The sequence below is a fragment of the Lampetra planeri genome, chromosome 32, assembly GCF_965212315.1.
Source record: "Lampetra planeri chromosome 32, kcLamPlan1.2.h2, whole genome shotgun sequence".
NCBI lineage: Eukaryota > Metazoa > Chordata > Hyperoartia > Petromyzontiformes > Petromyzontidae > Lampetra > Lampetra planeri.
In genome coordinates, this window is record NC_136138.1 from 5,418,000 (window position 1) to 5,440,337 (window position 22,338).

Sequence of the window (22,338 nt, forward strand, 5' to 3'; positions counted from 1 at the left end):
CATCCACTGTCACTCGAAGCGACGATGGCAGACGGTCAAGAATCGCGACAGGAGTGGCAGCCAAGAAACGTAACGCGTAGAGATGACGTCTACAGAGGAGATGGAGCCATGAAATAATCAGCTTGTGCAAATGTGCCGGGTAGATGATTACATTGTAGCATCGTGAAAGACGGTGACGGCTTGGGGAGGCCTTTATCCAGCAGCGGATTGATCATGGCTGAGGACACGATTTATTTTTCATGGACACACAACACGTTCAGTCGATACAAAAACAATAGCAAACAGCCTCTTCCCAAAAAAAAAAACCCCATCGTACCAAAACCATCTTTGCGAGCACGAGTCATTACGCGTGGCAGCTCTCTGCTGTTTCCATTCCTCCCTGCCGGCCTCGCGGAGTAAGAATTAATTTTCTACAGCGCTCTGCTCGCTGCGTGTGCCCCGCGGACCCACGCTCTGGGAAGGGGAAAGAACGCCCAACAAAAAATCTGGCAAAGTTGCACTTAACGACGCGCCACTTAACGGGATGATTTCCCGGTTCTCGCCTGGCGAGGGGTGATTGTTCCTACGGAGCGTGAAACAAAAATAATTCTGAGTTCCCTTGGCGACTCCCTCCTTCTGCTGCCTCCTCCGCCGTCGCTTTGTGTATCGGCTTGTCCCATCCAAGGCCCAGGCCCTTTTCAGTGAGGATGTCGCACGCACACACGCACACGAGGGACACGTTTTTGGACCTGTTTCGGATTCTCGGATAATTGATCCTTATGGCGGTACCCCGGGGTACCAAATAAATCAAAATGGCCGAGGCAATTAAATATTTTATTTCTGGGACACCATTTTTTCGGGGAGTGGAGGGTGGGGGAGTAGAGTGGATCGTTACACCCATGTAGGATAGCGATTTTGTTGGGGTGTACTGTGGGCTACCGTGTTGCAAGAGTGTCGCTAAATGCCCTTTGAAAGATGAGTGAGGCTCGCTGCCTGTTTGACATAAACTGTGCGTGTGAAATGGAAAAAAAAATCATCTTTTCTTCTGTCCAATTTATTTCAAGCTCGTAGCGCCATATGATGAGACGAATAAGCCATTAGGAAGTCTCACAGTAGAATTGGTATTATTATTTCATGCAGGATGTCTCACAGACTCATGGTCGAACTCTCCCATGCACCCTGCGATGAGTTTTTCCCATGAAAGTCAAACCGATGTTTAAGCTTTCAATGCTGGAATATAGCCAAAGTAAGTGAAAGCCAAATTAATGTGTTTTGCGTATGGATGTGTGTGCAGTCATGACAGATCTGCTATTCAGCCAAATGAAATAGAAGATTTTACCTGCAATTTTTTTATACATATAGTAATTGGTGACTGGGCTTAGACCATGCAATGCACTTGAGAACCCAGTTAAATCACAAGTGGCTGTAACCGAGATTCAAACAGATTTCCCAGTGGTTCTGGCTCAACTCCCCGATCGATGAAGCACCCATCATATAACAGTTGTACAGGAGAATTTCAACTATTAAATAGTGCATCGTGTACGGCTCGTCGAGATGAGTCGATTGCCGCATCGCTGACCATCAACAGACTAAAAGTGACTGCATCGCGGACATTTTGCGCCGTAAGGTTCAATTAATAATTTGTCCGAATTTAAGATGTATTCGTGCAAACAATTAGTGGTGACGTTGTCCGATGTCACGCGACACCACCGGTGATGTGAAAAACACATCATCATCATCTCGTAGGGGTTGGTGAAACGAACACCAACTGGTGAGAATGCATCACTCCATATGACATCAAAAACAGTTGCCTTATGCATGGACTCGACCCCATCATGGAAATGTTGAATTTCCACCGCTGGCTCACTAAACTGCCAGTGGAGATGGTATTGCTTTAATGTCTGTGTCCCATCTATGTGCACACATTATGCAAGTATATGTGCATGTACAGTCCTTTTGCTCACCCACTTCTGGATGAGGCTTTCCCTACGCCGTGCGGGTCGTGGGGGTTGTTTGACCACACTTCGTCATGCCGGTCAGCGCGGGTTGGTGAAGGCGGGGAGCCTCCAATGTTGGAGCATAGTACGGTACAACATTCGATTTTTCCGCACTGCCCTCGGCTGACAACATCGTAGCCCCGCGGCAGCCGAAATCACAACCCAAGCACGAGCTAAGTTTAACCTCGCTTCGCCTCCGAGCTCTGAAGAAATTGGGTGCATCCTGGGTGATCACAGGCACGCACTCCTGTAACCAGGAGCTGTCACAGGGTTTTCCTGCAGGTCCAGGGCTGGAGGGCCCTGGGGCGGAATTCCATGCGAGGGTCGGACCCCTCGTTCATGAGCGACGAAAAACGGGCCCCTGGTAGGGCCCTCTTTTGTGTTGAGGGCCTGGGGCAAAATTGGACCGCTTTTTTTATTGCTTCCTCTCCGGCGTGGCCCCACGTGCACGCAGTGGCAATCGACGGCAGCGCTGAACAAAAAAAAAACCTTTCAATTCACGTTAACATTCGCATTACGATATTCCGCTCAACAAAAATGCGAAGTTTTGACATCTTAACGCCGCCATGCGTAAACCCGACTTCCCGCTGGTCCCGACAAAACGCGCGAGCTCAGAACGCTCGTGGTTAATTGCGTTTAATAATTTCAATTAATTTTGTTAATTGGGATTTCTTGTTGTTGTTACTTTAAATCGCTCGACTCTGACGAAATGCGAGCGTTTTTTTTCTGTAACTTGAAACTGGGACCGCGGCCATCAAATAAATTGACTGCCTCTGCAAAACGAAAATAAAAAAAATAAAAACCCCAAGCCATTTGGGCCGCGAGCGGGGCTTCTTTTGTAAACACTGCGCACGGAGAGACACAAGGCTTCTCAGTTAGCGGCTGTTACAGCGAGCGGGCTCAGGTGCCCATGAGCAGGGCCGGCGCTAGGGAGGTGCTTTTGGGGGCCAACGCAGGCCGCTGGAGTGGAGCGACGGACGAGAAGAAGGGCGCGGACGGCAGGAGGGGGGTGGTAGCGCGAGTGACCACGGAGCGGCCGGGAATGTGGGTCGCGTGGGTCGCGAGGGTTGGGGAGGGGGGGGGATGCGCGGGACGCTGAAGCAAGTGGCAAGAGTCGTTGTTGTTTCTCAATGAGAGAGGAGGCAGGGAGGGAGGGAGGCGTTCGCTAAGGGGCCGTGCATAAATGACGTCACGCGATTTTGGACGATTTTTGACCCCTCCCGCCTCGTCACACGGCGTCACAAAAAGTCAGACCCCCCCCCTCTGCCCCCCCCCCCCCCCAAATAAAACATGCTTCAAATCGCTTTAAGCTATTGTCATTGTAGTGCGTAGTTATGTGGCGCTGCACTCTGATGTTGTAGGATAAAACATTTATTAAAAAGTATATTTCATTAAGTAGAACGTGTTGTCTATATTTATTAAAAGTTGCGCATTTTGATGTGACGTCACTTTTCTCAACCCCCCCCCCCCCGTCACACATCGTCACAAATGTCTGACCCCCCCCCCAGGTGCGTGACGTCATTTATGGACGGCCCCTAAATCCATCCGCCCTCTGCCCACCCAGGGGGGTTACTCCACAGATTGTCGATCCGTAGGTCGCATGCTGTGGGGGTAAAGCGGGGGGCTGCTACCAGCTCTTCCGAGATGTCTGTCCAGCGTGTAAGAATCGTCCCAACTCTACTGGGGGGGGGGGGGGGCTTTCTCGAGCTCCCACGATTAGAGGCCCTTCCGCCAGCGGTGGCGTGAGTGAGCAAGCGCAGGGCTGCGCCTTTAGCCTTCGCTGAGATTGGTCTCGTTCACTGAGGCAAAACTCCGTAACACGCACTGATAGAATACACGCTCGAACGTAAATGCAGCTTCGGGGATTTGAAGAGCGGAAGCGTGGCAGCGTTCAGGCGACGTTCAACCGGGGGTTGTAATTTGCGCGATATTAAAGGATGCCCCAACAAAAAAAAAATACAGTTGCAAAGCAAAGAATAATGAAGCCAGGCACGAAGCTCTCAGCGCTCCAATTACTATCATCAGGAGTAACGGCGAGGCAAAATATGATGTATTCTTCGCAGCGATCGTTACGCTTGCAAAACGAGCCTGGATTCGCAGAGGGCTCAATTAAGGCAGAGAGAGGCTGCAGGGAACGGGGCGCGCGCTCCGAGCGAGTGAGAGCGAGTGGGAGAGAGAGATAATGAGAGAGTGGAGGAGAGAGAGTGAGCGAGTGTGAGAGAGTGAGAGCGTGAGAGAGAGAGAGATAATGAGAGAGTGGAGGAGAGAGAGTGAGCGAGTGTGAGAGAGTGAGAGCGTGAGAGAGTGAGAGAGTGTGTGAGAGAGCGAGCGAGTGAGAGCGAGCGTGAGAGAGCGTGAGAGAGTGTGAGAGTGAGAGCGAGCGTGAGAGAGCGTGAGAGAGCGTGAGAGAGTGTGAGAGTGAGAGAATGAGAGAGTGTGTGAGAGAGCGAGAGAGAGAGAGTGAGCGAGTGTGAGAGCGAGCGTGAGAGAGTGAGAGAGCGTGAGAGAGTGAGATCGAGCGTGAGAGGGTGTGAGAGAGTGAGAGCGAGCGTGAGAGAGAGCGAGCGAGAGAGAATGAGATCAAGCGTGAGAGAGCGTGAAAGAGTGTGAGAGTGAGAGCGAGCGTGAGAGGGAGAGTGAGAGAATGAGAGAGTGTGTGAGAGAGCGAGCGAGTGAGAGCGTGAGAGAGTGTGAGAGAGTGAGATCGAGCGTGAGAGAGCGTGAGAGCGTGAGAGAGAGAGAGCGAGAGAGAGAGAGTGAGCGAGTGTGAGAGTGAGCGTGAGCGAGTGAGAGGAAGCGTGAGAGAGTGAGATCGAGTGTGGGAGAGAGAGCGAGAGAGTGAGAACGAGCGTGAGAGGAAGCGTGAGAGAGAGAGGGAGTGAGCGAGTGTGAGAGAGTGAGAGCGAGTGTGAGAGTGAGCGTGAGCGAGTGAGAGGAAGCGTGAGAGAGTGAGATCGAGTGTGGGAGAGAGAGCGAGAGAGTGAGAACGAGCGTGAGAGGAAGCGTGAGAGAGAGAGGGAGTGAGCGAGTGTGAGAGAGTGAGAGCGAGTGTGAGAGTGAGCGTGAGAGAGTGAGAGGAAGCGTGAGAGAGTGAGAGTGAGCGAGTGTGAGAGAGTGAGAGCGAGCGTGAAAGGAAGCGTGAGAGAGAGAGAGAGTGAGCGAGTGTGAGAGCGAGTGTGGGAGAGAGAGCGAGAGAGTGAGAACGAGCGTGAGAGGAAGCGTGAGAGAGAGAGGGAGTGAGCGAGCGTGAGAGTGAGCGAGGGAGCGCGCCTCGCTATTTGCATTTGGCTCTCCGTGTCGCGCTTTGGAGCGATCATTAGGGTTAGGGCAGGCAGCACCAATTTTAACTCTCCGTCCGATGTGGTCAGCCCAGGGTCGATAAAATAGATACTGCTTGGTGGAGAAGTCAACCGTGGTTTGTCCCATGTATAGACTCGCCCCCCGCCATAGGAATGTGGAATCTCTACAATTGGCTCGGGGGCTGCAGTCGTAAGATGTTCGGCACCTCAACGCTCATTTTGAGCAGGAAATCACGTGATTTTATTTTTTACTTGACCTGTTTTCGGGTAGCGTACCGCCCTCGCGTTGTTAGGCACGACGTCCGACGTTTCGCTCCACGTGCAGGGCGGGGGCTTCTTGAGGAACCGAATCGATTCGAATCCATTCAATTCCCGAAGAAGATCCCGGCATGTCGGAGCAAAAACAAAGGGACGTCGTGGCCGCCATAGCGCCGGCGCCAGACGAAAAGAAACATCAAGGAGCCGCGCAACGCAAACCCCGCGGAAAAACAAACAAACAAGCAAATACCCTCCCCCTTCCGCTATACGCAGTGGTTTTGGTGCGTCTAAAGTTAAGCCTTGAGGTTAGCTGCAAACTGACACACACGGCGTTCGTAAAACAACCCCACGAAAAAAATTGGTTCGGTTTCTTCTGAGCCTAGGGGGCCAACAGAGACAGAGAAATCCAGGTAACGTAATCGCGGTCAGGTCGGATGCATGAATAATTAGTGTTATTGTTGGCCCACAGAGGGAACAGAGAACAAAAGACGGTGGCGCGCGAGCAGACAGACAGCCAACAACATCCACAGAGCAAGAGAGCCCTGGTTGACCACCGCGTCTGAAATTCGACGCCTTACATTTTGACTTAAAACTTTCGTGACTGTAGGAATTCATATTCTTGGCTCTTTCGGTAAAGTCACGAAAAAAATATATAAAAAAGTTAAAATAAAATAAAAATAAAATTACAATTATAAATTAAAATAATAAAAATAAAATTAAAATCAAAATTTTAAAATAATGAAAGCCTCTTTGGTTCGTTCGGTTAAGATTGAACCACTTCTACGGGGAAGTTTTAAGTGTGTCTTTCTCCTAATTTTCAAGCTTGCGTGCCGTGCCACGTCGTCATCTTACTTGCGCAGCAGCAACACGTTGCCGTCCACTCATTGATATGCTAATTTTCTCTGCCCCCTCCCTCTCTCCGTCCCCGCCCCCCCTCCCTATATTTAAGGGACCGTCACAGAAACGACCCCTCTCTCTGTGTGTCCTTGTGATGTCTGTCTGCTTGTATGTCTGTCTATAGTTTTCTAGTTAGATTTTTGTTGCTATTTCTCTTATGCCTGATGATTGCTTGTGTTGCAATCGAAACGTCGCTATTATTTTAATTCATTATTTTATCTTTAGACGTGACTTAACCGAAAGAACCAAATAATAATTCCTGCAGTCACGAAAGCTCCAAAAATTAAGATTTCACGTAGAAGGGACGCTGTCTCCCCGACAGACCTGGTCTTCACCTGAGGACGGCTGCTTGCGTTGTGGCCGAAACGTCGTGAGAATTATTTAATTATGTTTTATTTTTATTATTTTATTACTTCCCTTCTGCGTGACTTTATCGAAAGAACCAAGAAGATGAATCCCTGCAGTCACGAAAGCGAAATAAAAGCCTTCTTACATCACAATAGGGGCGATGCAAGGGGCGCATTGAACGGGCCGGGTACGGCGCCATCCCCGCGTGTCTCACCGCCCAACGACGTTGCCGCTGCCACGTCGACGGGGATTCTTGCGAACCCCCAAACCAAGCCAACAGAGGCTGCCCCACATTGACCGGAGCGTGAGTCCACTCGCGAGTCGCTTCGTTGATCGCGCCCGAGTCGTGGTGATTTGTTGACGCCAGTGGATGCCCCAAAACCCCTCCTTGGGATCGCGCGGTCCAACCCCATTCGGGACCCCCGCTCCCCGTGCGTCCCCGCTCCCCCACGCCCCCTCGCCCCAGATTAGGTGACTCAGACCACAATACAACACTGTATTGTACACAGAGAGAGAGAGAGATCACATGCCCACGCCTCTCTTGAGTCAACATTGCGTTCGTGGGGCATCTGTTTTCACGTCGCTGCAATGTGGTGTTGACAGTCTGACCCACAAACGGCGCCCGCATTCAAAATGTCTCCTGCACGGTATTCGTGCCGCAGCCTGCCACGCCCCGCACCCCCACCCCATCGCCCCCACCCCATCGCCCCCACCCCATCGCCCCCACCCCATCACCCCCACCCCATCACCCCCACCCCATCACCCCCACCCCATCACCCCCACCCCGCCCCCACACAAGAGCCACTCTACGGTATTATTTTACACTCCCAGTAAACAGAACATCTACTTGATGTGAAGCTTTCGTGGCTGCAGGAATCCATACTCTTTGGTTCTTTCGGTAAAGTCACGTAGGTAGAAAAATAATAGATCACGACGTTTCGATCGCAACACAAGCAATCGTCATCAGGTGGAACAACCACAGCCTACTTCAGCAGTTTTTTCCTGTTGTGGTTTTTCTTTTGTCATTTTTGGTGACCCAGGTAACCCTCTGTCAAATGAGGCTCTTTTCTGACCTCTCATTTTCTGACCTCTCATTCTCACCACCTGGTGAACCGACATCAACTCGAAACTAAACTCTCTAAATCTCTGAACGACACGTGTTTACACCTCCGAATTGGCACGGTTGGCTACGTACGGTGCGAAAGAAGTTCAACACACATACACACAACCTTCGCATGACCAGGTGCACGCGTGTAGTTTCATGGCATCGTTCTGCTGCCTAAATTATATCTCTTTAATAACGCGGGGACCTTGTTTATCTTCATAATTAAACTCATTGTTGAGTGATGACGCTGCATTGCCAGCAGTGCACGAGCTCAGAGAGCCAAACAGCTCAACAAATTCGTGAATAACAGTGTGTGGCCTTAACAGAAAGTAAATAATATGCATTGGCCCTTCTTCACAGCGCATAGAGAGGCCTCCGCCTCTCTCTCTACCTCGCTACTCTCTCTGTGTGCTGTGAAGACCCGTTGCCCGAAACATCGCCCATTATGTGTTTAACGTTTTTGTTTGTTTCTACCCAGAGGTCGCAACGTGCGATTCGATACCCAGCGTGGAATTTAAAATCGTGGGAAGGTTTCTTAAATCAGCCACTGTCGTTGTCCGCGCCGCAGTTAGTCTACGATCGCCAGGTCACGCGTGGCAGGGTACAGTGCGGGTACTTACACCTATTCCAATGCATCGAGCCAGTGTGGAAGAGTAGACCAAAATACCATCTCGAGGGGCCCTCTGGATCTCCCTCGGGGGCTGCGTGTTAATGACAAATGTGCTGATATTTGTTGTCGCCCACCAGCGCGTACGTGTGTATAGGAACATTTGTATTTAAAGTGGTCCCTCAATCACGTGTGCATGGGCTGGCACTCATCATCTCCTGTTTACAGTGCCGAGCTGACAGTAGAAATTCCACGTTCCCATGCCGAGGCTGAGTACACGCACCCAACAACTGTTATTGCCTTCCCACAAAGTGGTGCTCGGTTTTATGAACGCTTTCAACCGAAGTGTGAAAGGGTTCATGAAGTAAACTCTGTCCATCTTGATCTCAACGGGGGGCGAAAGTATAGCTCGCACAAAGAAGATCCAGTTTGAACCAACCTGGACGGAGTTTTATTATTTGGTATTGATGTGTGTGCGCGTGTAGGTGTGTCTTTGGTGTGCGTTTGTGTGCGGTGTGTATTAAATGTCTCACGCGACGCGACTGTGTTAGTTTTGATTTCCCTGATTGCTTCATTGGCCGTACTTTGAATTTCGATTTAAAGCTTTAATGACTGCAGGGATTCATCTTATTGGTTCTTTCGGTAAAGTCACGTAGAATGGAAATAATATAATAATAAAATAAAACATAATAAGATAATTCTCACGACGTTTCGGCCACAATGCAAGCAGCCGTCCTCAGGTGAAGACCAGACGCTGTCTCCCCGACAGACCTGGTCTTCACCTGAGGACGGCTGCTTGCGTTGTGGCCGAAACGTCGTGAAAATGATCTTATTATGTTTTATTTTATTATTTTATTATTTCCATTCTACGTGACTTTACCGAAAGAACCAATAAGATGGCTGTACTTTGTTTTGCTTGTTTCGCCTCGGTGACCTGTGGCGACTCATCCCGGTCTCTTGACTTCTCACCTGGTCAAACAAATCAATTTGAAACGCGAAATCTACAGCGTGCAGTCGTGTTGCCGTGGCTTCCCCGGTTGAAACGCTGGCAAAATTGTTGCCCAGAGCCTGGGAGACACCCACCAGAGAGCAAGAGGGAATATTTTGTAAGCGTGCAATAGCTTATGTCACCCTGACACCTACCCCGTCAGCTTTCGTTCCGCCAATTAAAAATTCCCAAGGAAAGAATGCGCGCTGGAGAGCGTTTCTGAAGCCATGCGTGGCCATCATTTGTTGTAACGCTCTTATCCGCCCCTACCTGGGCATCTGTGACAAAGAGTTTAAGAGCTCATTGGATTCCTCCAGGATAAAATAGATTCTGAAAAAATTATACATACTGATTCAGATTTTTCTCACTTATTTTATTGACCCTGGAGGGATGATGATGATGGTGGGTTGAGTCGACCGCTAACCTTAACTGGGATTTTAACTCGGATCCTTTCTGACTGCCAGCCGCACGTGCCGTCTTGCGTTCACAGGGGTAGCAATCAACCTGTGCAGGTCAAACTGACCTGTTAACGGCATGCTCTTTCGATAACATGTACTTTAACGAGAGATTAACAAAAATATGTATACCCCACCAAACATATTTGACAACGAGCCAATCGGGGATTGATATTTCAAATTCCAGCAGCAATAGTCGGCGAGCGCGGCGAGCGTCACGAGTCCCAGCGACGATGATCTCGGGGGCACAAAGCAGCATCTGGGCCCCAAAACACGCGGCCTCATCAAGGTCACTGCGAGCAACTCAGAGAAACCTGCCCAATTATCTTAACCGCCGCACCGGGAGATGGAGTCGAACCGAATTCGACCTCTGGATTGCGAGTCCAGCGTGGAAGCCGTGCCACCGGAGTGGTGGGGGGAGGGCAGCAGTGCCGCTTGTATTGCTACCAAACCGTGCGGTCGCCGCGACGGGGATGGGTCGCTGGAGTTTTTTTGCTTCTCTGATTTCCTCACTCGTGTAGCAAAACGCTCGTTAATGGAATTGGCCAAATGTTCCAATGCAGAGCCCTCCGAGAGAAAAAGACTGAGCGGGGCATTTTTGGATGACAAAAAGGCATGATTATTATATTATAAAAAATCGTATTCGTCAAAGGTTCTACATTGGTAGAATTATTGGAGAAACGCGTTCGATTTTGGCTTCAGGATAATCCCACCGCCCGCGAATCCGTTATCACCCAACCAAAAGTCCGCCCACCATTTGCCCCATGTCCGTCGTTACTTTTCAGCGCACGGCCTTCACCTCGCGAGCAAAAATATCGGCGTCCACACGAGCGACCCGGAAAATCCCTCATTTAATCCGAGGGACAGCCGCCCCCTTAACACGCGCTGCTCCCTGGCGAAGATGCGACAATCTGACGACAAAAGCCCCAATTAAAGCCGTCTCTCTTCCTCCACCAAACCCGCACCCTCTGCTTCTCCCCCGCCCCACACCCGATAATAATAGGACGACGAGCCGGAGGAGTGGATTTCGCAGGGCGTGAAGGCACGGCGGTGGCGTGCGTGTGTCGGACAGGCAGACGGCAGGCGGCACCTCGGGGACTTCATTCCACGGCATTACGGTGAGACGGAGGCTCCCGTAATGGGCTGTGGGAGACGTTCGGCCCGCTAGATACCGGGCGAGGGCTGCTGCTGCTGCTGCCGCTGCTGCCACCAGCTGCTGCCACCGCTGCCGCTGCTTGTCTGCAGCACGACAATCAAACGCGCGGCTGCTCGGTGCCAGAATTCTCGGTGACGGCGGTGCCGTCGCCGTCTTAATTGGCACGGTTTCGGCAGCGCCCCCCACCCCCAGCAATGATTCGCAGATCCGTTACGGCGAAATTGCGCCGCGCTCTCTGCTTGGCCGTAGCCCATGGCCTTAACCAAACAACCTTGCCGCCTTAATTGAATAATAAAATAAACGCGGAGGTAATTGGTGAGCGACGTGGTGGGGGAGCGGGAGCAGAGTGAATAATTAAAATTGCTGACAGGCCGAAAATTTTTAAAACCTAAACTTCAGCAGAATTTGTGCCGTGCGCCGCGGCGCGGAGCGTGGCCATGACGCGTACAAAATTAATTTGACCTTTGCGTGGAGGATTTGAAGGCGGTGCCAATGAGAGGACGCGGCTGCCGACAATGCCGCGCGACAAACGATGCTTCATTGTGCACGGGGCTGGCCGTGACATACGAGCGGGGCACGTGTGACCGGCGGCCTTGAGCAACGCGGGAGCGCCGAGGGGCCCCGCTCGCTCCTCGCCGGGGGATTGAGAAGGAGGTTGCCCAGAAAGTTTGGCCTTGGTGGAAGGGGTGGAGGGGGGGCATTGGAGGGGGAGTGGAGGGTGGGGGCAGTGGGCACCAGGTGGAATCGCCCTTCCAGCTGCAATTAAGTTAAAAGAAATTACTAACTTTGGAATAGATACCGTTTGGACGCAGATAGCGAGGTCTAATTCCAAATGGAGCCATAATGAACGACGTCTCGTGAACATTTGTGCACCCCGAATTTTTTGTCATTCGTATTTTTTTTCCACCCCACTAGGATTCACCATAGGAATGTGGAATTTCCACCACTGGCTCTGGAAAGTCTACAAAGATGAGCACTGCCGCTCAATGCTATTTTGGGAATTGATAAATGTTTGATTGAACTTGCCTCACCTAACTGAGGTCATGTGAGATTTCGTATGTGTATATACTGTACAGCAATGCTATGTATTTAAGATGCCGTTTATTTACCCAGCAAAGCCTCACAGGGTCTCAAGAATATTTTCTCAGGAGGATCGGGCTTGCATCGGGATATTCCACCAATTCCACGAAAGAGAATTTGGCATGGATTATCACGGTAATCTTCTAGAAAATAAATATCTCTTGTCATGGCAAAGTGAATTTCTACTGCTGCCTCAAAACAATCAGTGTTGGCCCCATTTGCTTCTTTGAGCAGCGAGCTACCAGGAATCCGTCGCTGGGGTTGCTAGGCCTGACTGGCGTTGTTCACATCGGCACGAGGACTCTGCAGCGTCGTGGGCCATGGGTTGTAAGGGAGGTGCCATGCCCTGGTTTGCCAGGAGAAGATGGATCAACGATGTGGACTCTTCCTGTTCCGTCTGTAAAGGATAGAGTGTTGCCTCCTCGCACACGTAGGTTTTCTCCGAGTGCGGTTTCCTCCAAATGTAATTGGCCAATGTAGGTACGTTGGACTTATTTTGCACCGTATGTAGCCAACTACGTTAATTGGGGGTGAGGAACATGGGCCTCTGCGTCGCTTCACGTCGGCCAGCCCCCCTCAGCGAATGCCGTGCGACGGCACCGCGCTACAAGTACTAAAAGTATTATGTTCTTTGAGTCTTTCGGTAAAGTCACGTAGATAGGTTCAAACCTATAGAATATGAATTCCTGCAGTCACGAAAGCGTTAAGTCAAGATTTACTAAAAGTATTCTTATTATTTATTACTAGCTTGTTTGCCCGTCCAAGGACGGGTGTATATTGCAGTAAATCTGAAATATTCAACAGAGAAATAGTTCAGCTCATGATTATTAATGAAGGAGGGGAGGGGGGGTGCCCCATGTGGAGTGACGTCACGCGCGGGACACGCAGACATTCTTGACTCAATTTCGATTTAAAGCTTTCGTGACTGCAGTGAATCGTCTTCTTGGTTCTTTAGGTAGACCTGTTCTCCACATGAGGACGGCTGCTTGCGTTGTGGCCGAAACGTCGTGAGAATTATTTTATTATGTTTTATTTTTATTATTTTATTATTTCCATTCTACGTGACTTTAACGAAAGAACCAAGAAGATTCTTGGCTCCTTAAAGTAGTAAATTCAGCCAGGAAGGAGAAGACCACGCGGACGCCCACGTGGCCCCCACGTGGCTGTCTCAGCTCAAGCGGGACACTCGGATTCACGATCGCCACCGCATGGACTCGCGCCTACGAGACTGGCAACCGTGGGAGGTGGACGCTGCGGTCTCAGAAGGCCGCGCGGTTTTACTAAGTGACTGACCAGAATTCCACACGAGCCGCAGTCCTCCAATCTTGCATCACAGAGAGAATAAAACCGACGGCTGTACACACACACATACGCATGAACACACTCTTGCCATGGCATTGCTACGGTAGGGTGCCATGCTCACCCTGCGGGCACATTGATGAAGCATGTCCGCACATGCACGTGTGCACGTGCACATAAAACACAAGGACCACCCCCCCCTTCCCCCTGGTTACACAGAATGCTAGAGATGGCAAGTACTGTTAGTGAGCGCCTATTATAGTCTGGAATCGCACACGAGGCGGCGGTGTGAGCAGTACTCCACCGGTTCGGCCTTCGTCTTCCCATTGCTGGTGTACGTGCCTCACCAGGTACTTGGTTATGGCTGAGTGAACCTAGAGGAGGCCCAGGACCGGCCCCGATATTGCTCACCGCTCTGATATCAGCCATGAATAGAAACTATGACACACAAATAAATGAAAGTTAAATATTTCCATTCCATGAGCATGTTGTTTTAGACTGATCACAACGTACAGAGACAACATTTAAGCTAGAGAAACATTAAACAGACGTAGGATGACTATACTGTAGTAGTTATATGTAAACAGAGAAGGATATATGATATCAAATCTAATTTCAAGTGCAGTTATAAGCAAGTGACAGGTCGGCATAACATCATTTGGTGACACTGCGTTGGCAGTGATGCATCAGCACATATATAAGAACCCTGTGACCGTTAACAGGAAAAAATATATAAACAGACGACGTTTAGGGCAATGGACCTCCTTCATGCCAAACAGATAGAGTTGACAATAAGGGCTGGTGACTGCACTTTACACCATGGGACCTGATGAGAATTACATGAAAAAAAACTGTTAGTAGCTGTTAGTATTTCTTTTTATATTGATGTGGTCATTGGGCCCAGGAATGCACTTGCAGGTGATGGTTGTGACTCAACTATTTAATTTGTTTTATTTTATCTGGTAAGGCCCACTGAGCTATATAGCTCTTTGTCAGCAGCGACCTGGCCACAAATGATAGCTCAACGAAGTGGTTTATCACGTGGAGATGTATAGTAGCCAAATACTCTAACCGCATGTTTCCAAATGTGCAGGGAAAAACTGGAGGACCTGGAGAAAAATCCACGCGACCACGGGGAGAAGATGCAAACTAAAAATATACAGGCGTCAAGGTCGGGATCGAACCCACGACTTCCTGTATACCAGGCGACATAGTGAACATCTCGTTACCGTGGCGTCCCTGCTAACCCACGACTTCCTGTATACCAGGCGAGATAGTGAACATCTCGCCACTATGGCGCCCCTGCTTGACGACACACTTGATCAAACCTTCCCACAATGCACCGTGCCAGCAAATAATTGTACAATAAAATGTTTTGTATGCACGGCACAGTGCAAGGAGTTTATTTTAAAGGCCGCACGTGCGGTCTTGACCTTTGGCCGACACCAACTCGGCGGTGCTGGGCTCTTGTCTGCGCCAGCCGAGCCCAGACGCACCACAGGTTGTGTGGCTCTCATGGTGGAGGGGAGGGCTGGGTGGCGGTAAAGCGTGGGGGTAAAGCGTGTTTACCGCGTCGTTGTTGTTGTTATACCGTGTTTCTCGCGTTGTTGTTGTTGTTGTTGCGCCTGGTGTCATGGGGTAGCGCCGCGGACTTGCGATGGCACAGGTCGCCCGGTTGTAAGTACGTATGCGTGTTGAATTTCTTTCGCGCCGTACATATAGCCAACCGTGCTAATCGGCGGTGGGGATTCGACCTCGTGGCGCGACAGTTGAAAGTTCAAACGAACGCCAACCGCCTCTGTCCAGCCAGCGGTATTCACGGTTGCGACGGGGTCGATCGACTGGCAGGTCACCTGCGCTCTGATTGGGGCGGAGTGTGAGGGTGACTCCCACGTCTTCCGAGACGTCTCGCCAAGCGTGGAAGAGTAGGCCAAAACAGGCTCGAGAGGGAGTTCTCTGGAGCTCCCTTCTCGTGGAAGAGGCCTTGTCGCCAGCGGTGATGTGCGAGGTTGCTGGACTCCACCTGATCCCTTGCAACTGTATTATTACTGTCGTTGTTATTGATGGTGACGGCGGCGATTATGATGAAAAAGGCGACGATGATGGTTGGTAATGATGATGATGATATTGTCCCGCCCAGAACAATTGTGAATGCGGAGGCATGCAGCGTGTGACTCACGGCGTCGTCGTGTGCACGCTACCGCCGCGTAAAGATTTCACCCCGCGGCGCCGAACGCACAATACAGGCACAAATAACGGCGGTGGCGACGGCAGATTTGCAAGCACGTCGTAGATACTCGCAAAACACGCCGCTCGCGAACTCCGTCAGGCCGGTGAGGTTAAACGGACGAGTTACTAAAGTGTCAGGACCAGTAGTAGGTGGGCGGGTGGGTTGGTAAGTGAATAGGTAACCAGATAGGTAGATATGTATGCATGTTGAACTTCTTTCGCACCGTTCGAAAGAGGATAGAGGAAAACAGGCAAGCTGGTAGGCAGGCAAGCAGGAAGGTATACGGGTGGGTAGGAGGTTGTATAGGTAAGTACGTAGGTAGATAGGTAGGTGGGTGGGCAGGTAAGTTAATGTGTTGGAAGAAGGGTATGTAGGTAAGTGGTTTAGTGATCAGCCAGAGAGACAGGAAAATAGGCAGGTCAGTTTACAGGCAGTTGCGGACTTATGTTGGGCAGTGGATATGTAAATAGGGAGGCAGGTGACAGAATCACGCAATAAAACTACGCATTCCGCTCAAACTCATCTCACAGACACACTGCATCTTAACCAAAAATAACTCAAAAACAATGGACAGCGCTTAGCCGTATCGGCACAAACCACGGACGATTCAGACACCTGATGCACAATTGGAAATTACTCTCTCCTATATGCACGTGAATGTGGTGGGTGAGCGAGTGAGCGAGTGAGTACGTTTGTGTGTGCGTGAGTGGGTGAGTGAGTGGGTGAGTAAATGAGTGAATTTGTGAGTGGGTGAGCGATTGGGTGGGTGGATGAATTGGTGGATGAGTGGGTGAGTTAATGGGTGCGTGGGTGGGTGGGCGAGTAAGTGGGTTAGTGAATGGGCCAGTGAGTGAGTGGGTATATCTTAAGACAATCGAAAGGCTAAATCGTTTAGCAGTTTCTCTTCATTGGCCATACATCACCACCACCACCATCATCGACACTCAAAAAACAACGTTGACGTGGCCGCCCCCTTTACAAATCAGGTAGCGGCAGCGGCAGCCGTGGGTGGCGGGCGGGGGGGGGGGATTATACAGCAAAGTCTCCTTTACGACCCCGAACGTGCGACTTGAGCACGTGTGCAAACAAGCCCACCTGGCTTCGCGATTTCACAATCTCACAGTCGCGGGCCACGCGCACCTGCGCAGAAACGGCTCGCCCCGTGGTGTGAAGCGGCGCTCTCCGCTTCAGCGCATCGCGGGCCGCGTTTGTGTTTAGGTCAGCGGAGAGGCTGACGAGCGGGCCGCATAGGCAGCTAGAGAGGTACATCTCATCTGACCACGTGCTTATTTCCTTCATTAAAATGCAAATAAATTTATAACATTTTTGACATGCGTTTTTCTGGATTTTTGTTGTTGTTATTCTGTCTCTCACTGTTCAAATGAAGCTACCATTAAAATTATAGACCGATCATTTCTTTGTCAGTGGGCAAACGTACACAATCAGCAGGGGATCAAATACGTTTTTCCCTCACTGTAGGTCGGTAGGTGTGTGAGTGGGTGGGTGGATGAGTACTATAAACTACTATATTCTTGGGGCTTTCGGTAAAGTCACGAAGATGGGTTCAAAGAATATAACAAAAATAACAACAAAAACGACGACGTTCCGATCGCTTGTGTCGGAAACGTCTGCTGAGATCGGATGCACTCAGGGTGATTTTGTCACCAACCCATATCTGAGAACCCCCCCCCAACGATTCTCCCCGATTCAAACGAACATTGCACCGTGATTATTTTCCACTTGAAGCCTTGAGCCAGTGGTGGAAATTCCAACGTCCAGTGGTTGGTGATAGTTTGTCCATAGGACATCCAGTGTCGCTTTGCCACCCCAATGTCCGACCCGGTGAAACTGCCTCCAATCGAAAGCTCGTCTTTTTCCCGATTGCATCCAGAGCGCTGCCCTGCCACGCTCTGCAAAGAGCCTCCGAGTTGTGTTACCCTCTCTTGCCATCATCTTCCACATGCGCGCCCGCATTCAAACGCCAAAGCCGCGCTACTCATGTCATGAGAAACACCCTGGAGAGACGACTGGCCGTGAAGAACAGAATGCAATCCCGTTCGAGTCGCGGTTCGAATGTGTATATGGCATCGAAATGCAGGACACGACCGCGATTCTCAACTGGTATACAGGATGGTCGTGGGTTCGATCCCGACCCTGACACCTTTTCTCCGGGTCCTCCGGTTTTTTGCCTCCACATTTAGAACAACTGGCTGCTATAAATTTCCACATGATAAGAAACATTGTTAAGCTATCATTTGTGGCCAGGTCGCTTCTGATAAAAAGCTATATAACTCAGTGAGCCCTGGTCAAATATTCTTTGCTATTGATTTGGGCGCGAGACTGGGTAAGCAACGTACGACTGGAAAATAACACTCGCCACCCATGCGGATGACAGAGAGCGTCGCGGGAGAACGCGGCGGGGTGGGGGGGGCTGGCTCTCAGTTGATACTCACAGCGCGTTGGGAGCGACACGGTCGGGACATCGTGGCGATCGAGCGCAACGCAACAGCAAGAGACAACACCATCTCAAGAGCGGCGCAAATCGGCGGGCGGGCGGGCGGGCGGGCGGCGCTGGGCAGATCAGGCGCGGCACAATGCGGGTGTACGCAGCTCCTTCTATATTTACCTGCGGGCCGACGGTTATCGACAGGTAGCGGAAAGAAGCCTCCCTTTTGTCCACGAACGCCCGACGTCAGAGGCCGCCTCTTATCGAAGCCCCGCGAGACCAGCAGCAGCAAAAGACGCGCGTCTTCTAATACACCCCCAGCGGGCGGTCGACGATCGGACGCTCCGCGAGCATGGGGGGGTGGGGGTGCATGTGCCTACTGCGGCGTCTGTAAAGGGAGTCTACACTCAAGGGAGCCTTCTTCTCATTGGCTACCGCTCAGATATGAGCCACCGTGTGTGTTTTGTTTGCAGTTGCCGTACCCTACCTCCCTCCCTCTCCTTCCTCTCTCTCTCTCTGTAAATGAGGTCAATGGGCTAAGCAAGTCAGCCTTGTCTAAGAATTAAAGACACCCCTGACTTGGAGATAAAGAGAGGTTTAGCTAAAAACAAACTGAGATTAAAACAAATCCAAAGCAGTTCTTTGTGTTTTTTTGTTGTTGTCGGTGTAATCTTAACTTAGAGCAGAAGGGAAAAAAAAACAATCAGCCAGAATAGTCCTGCCAGTCGCTTCTTCTGAACACGCGAGCGTAAACCACCGCTACGCGAATTCCGCTCGTGCTCGCAGAAGCGGCTTTTGGCTGCGAGCCGTCGAGCAAAGACGGTGGTGGTCACCGCATCGCGCGCTTTCAGATGCGCTTCCGCGACCGTCTGGAACGCTCTCTTCCTTCCGCTGCCACTGGAGATATGCACTTTTAAATAGTTTAGATTGAAAACTCACCTCTTTAGAACTGCTTTTGTGTTTAGTTTGTTGTCCTTCCCCCGCATCGCCGATTAGCATGGTTGGCTACGTACAGTGCGAAAGAAGTTCAACACACATACGAGGCAAAGATCCCCCATAAAGCCTTGAGCGGGAATCGAATGTGGGTGGGCAGATTCGTAGCGCAGCGCGCTAACCGCTACACTCGATATCACTTTGTCACTGATGTTAACAGCGGCTGGGAATTAAACTGAGGTGTCCGGGTTTGTAGAACAGAGCACTAATTACCGCATCACCATCACCACTTCTCACTGCAGTACCAATACAAAGACAAAGATTCCTGTATAGCCTCAACACACATTTGGGGCAAGTGATCTTAGCGATTGCCTATGAAGGCCGGCACAGCACACGAGGGGGTGGGTGGCCAGCACTACTCCCGTCCGACTTTGTCTCCCAAGTGGCGATGTTTACACACCGCACCAGGTACTCATTTTAGGCTGAGTCGACCCAGGTAAGGTCCAGGACCGGTTCAGGCAATCATCACCGGTGTTGGCCTTAAAGTGGGAATCGAACTCAGGTTCGTAGGGCACCGTGCTAATCACAACACTTCCGCTCCACCATTCGTTGTTGCTACCTCAACACGAGAGCGCTCATACACTGCCAAGACGCTTTATAGCAGCCCTGGTGTCAGCTTGCCACTCGCTGTGCAAACAGAGCACCATTGATTATTAGCGGGGTGTCTTCTTCTCTGCTCGTGATGCCCACTTGCCCTGTTTGTCTACAGCGATGCAGGCCACAAATATGCGATCTCAAGATAAGGCAACAGAGCTTCAGCCCTGCAACGTCTTGCTCAAGTCACTGCTGGCAGAAGGGCCTCCAACACGCAGAGAGGTAGCTTCTAAGACATACCTTCCAGGGAAGATATTTAGCCGACCTCTTCCAAGACGTTGGACCAGAGACATCTTGGAAGAGGTGGGAGTAACCACACTATGACTGTGACTGAACCATTGTTTTGGTGTACCGCTGGCTGGAGAGACGTGGGCGCGGGAGATAGAACCCGCGACCCTGTGTGTGTGCGCGCATTCATTGCAAGCCCCCAGTCTGCTGACCATCCCGACCACCGTGGCAGGGGTCGCGCTGTGGTATCTCGTAACGTGACATAATCATCCGCTCATTAGACAAGCACGAGGACAAAACGCACGCTGGAAAGAATCAGAGTATGTATTCATAGTGGAGAAATCCGATGAGCTATGAAGCTCTTTTTTTAAAGATGTCCAGCAGGGGCGGGTAAGAACGTTACAACAACAAACAGTAAAACACCATGATAGTAGTGCACAGTATAAGACATGTAAACAAATCATCCAAACACGTACTGTACAAATAACAATAAACCATCCCCATCCCACCAGCCAAAGTCCACTGAGGTATTCACTTATTTTCCTAAATTAATTCATTCATATTATGTTTTTGGTAAAAAATTAGCCCCACCAAAGAAAGCATCGCAATCCTTTACAGTATGAATTAAACGAAGGTAGTCCTACCTATACAATGAAGACACACGTAAAAAAAACCCCATCAAAATGAGGGGACATACTCAAGGAAAAGCGAAAAAGGATTAAACAAAAATTGTCTTGCAGAGTTTCCTGAACTGTTCGGTGCTCGGTGCCAATCTGAGAGCCGGCAGAGGAGAGATCCAACCAACATCTTAGGCGCCGCACTCAAGAAGGCCCCTGCTACCGCCCGGCGTAGAATGAAACATTCCAGGTTGAGCGCACGGGGCCTTGTCTGAGGTGTGTATCTATCAGGCGTCTGGGGGACCAAACGGTCTGCTGGTACTGAGGACCAAGGCGGTTTTGTGCTTTGTAAGTCAATACAGCTAACTTACATTGTACGCGATGGCTGACTGGTAGCCAGTGCAGATTACAGAGGATTGGTTTTATGCGCTAGACACGGCTAACACGTCTTAAGCATGCGGACAGCCGCATTCTGCACCAGCTGCAGTTTCCGAAACAGTCCACGAAGCAGCTCGGCATACAAAGAATATCAGTAATCCAGGCGCGTTTACACAAAGGCGTGGACACAAATGATAGCTCAACAAAGTGGCCTATCATTTGGACATTTATAGCAAGCAAATTTATTTAAATAATCTCGATGCATGTTCCTAAATGTGGAGGGCAAAACCCGAGGGCCAGGAGAAAAATCCACGCTACCACGGGGAGAACATACAAACTCAAAATATACAGGCATCAGGGTCGGGGATCGAACCCCCGACCTCCTGCATACCAGGCGAGGGAGATAACATCACACCACCGTGGCGCCCATTTACTAATTAAATAAAGAGTGACGCAGAAGCCATGAATCTGCTTAATGCTGCTGCCTTGGTTGTTTTGCAAATAGAAGATGGCCCAGCAGGCACATTTACCCGTGACGACGGTGACGTCTGGCAACAACAATTTGCCCTAAAATTAGCCTGGTGCAATTTTAGTGCAATGGGCTCCAAAGGCCGACGAAAAAAAAAGAAACCTGCAAGGGAGCTCAGTAGTCCTCTCACACGTGCCACTGTGCCGGCTGGTCGCAACAACAACAAAAAAACCGGCATGACCACTTTTACAAATCTCGATTCGGTATCAATTCCTCTCGAGCGAATCAACGCGCTAACCGAGTCTAGGATTCAGAGGAAAATAATCGGAGTTGACCTCGAATGAGCTTTGGTTGTTGTGTCCCTATCAATTCGCCTGTTTTACAGCCCTCCTGGTAAAACTATAAAGATAAAAACCACGAACAATGTTTTTTTTTGTCCAGGTGAGGCCCACTGGGGGTGGGCGGTAGGGGATTTGAGAGACTCGCACCTGTTTCAGCTGCCACACCGGGAGATGGGATCGAATCGGGGACCTCTGGATTGAAAGTCCAGTGGTGCTGACCATTGGACAACATTTGAAATGCAATAAATCCGGGCAAAAATGTAAACATATATAATGCATAAGCAAAGAAGGCGAAGTAAAGAGGGTGAATTCCCCTTAAGTATTATAAATATACATGAAGCGTAATTTAATATCTGGAAAGGAAAGTGAGCTTGAGGCAAGTAGAGGCAGTGGAGCAGATTGCATAAAGTGCAGTACAATGTAAACAAAGCTTCAGGAAGTTGCCGTGCAGCTGAGATTTTGCTTCACTCCCTTCGTTTGCTGCCTGGAGCCCTCGACGCGTTTGGGTCAGACAAGTCGTCAGCGTCCGCAAAGAGTCCGGAGAGAAGATTAAATTCGCGACGGTTACGTTCTG

The 22,338-nt window shown here is 50.3% G+C and overlaps 1 protein-coding gene across 12 annotated transcripts in view; it reads right to left on the reverse strand.

Annotated features, from left to right (window-relative positions):
- Positions 1–22,338, reverse strand: part of LOC144729367 (neuronal cell adhesion molecule-like) — a 211,979-nt gene that overhangs the window by 161,956 nt on the left and 27,685 nt on the right. Inside the window, exon 1 of one of the 12 annotated variants that reach the window (XM_078609573.1) lies at positions 18,325–18,526. The exons of the other annotated variants lie outside the window; for them this stretch is intronic. The gene's annotated coding sequence lies outside the window, so the exon portion shown is untranslated. Of the gene's footprint in view, positions 1–18,324; positions 18,527–22,338 lie in introns of those variants that run through there. 12 annotated transcript variants of the gene reach the window in all.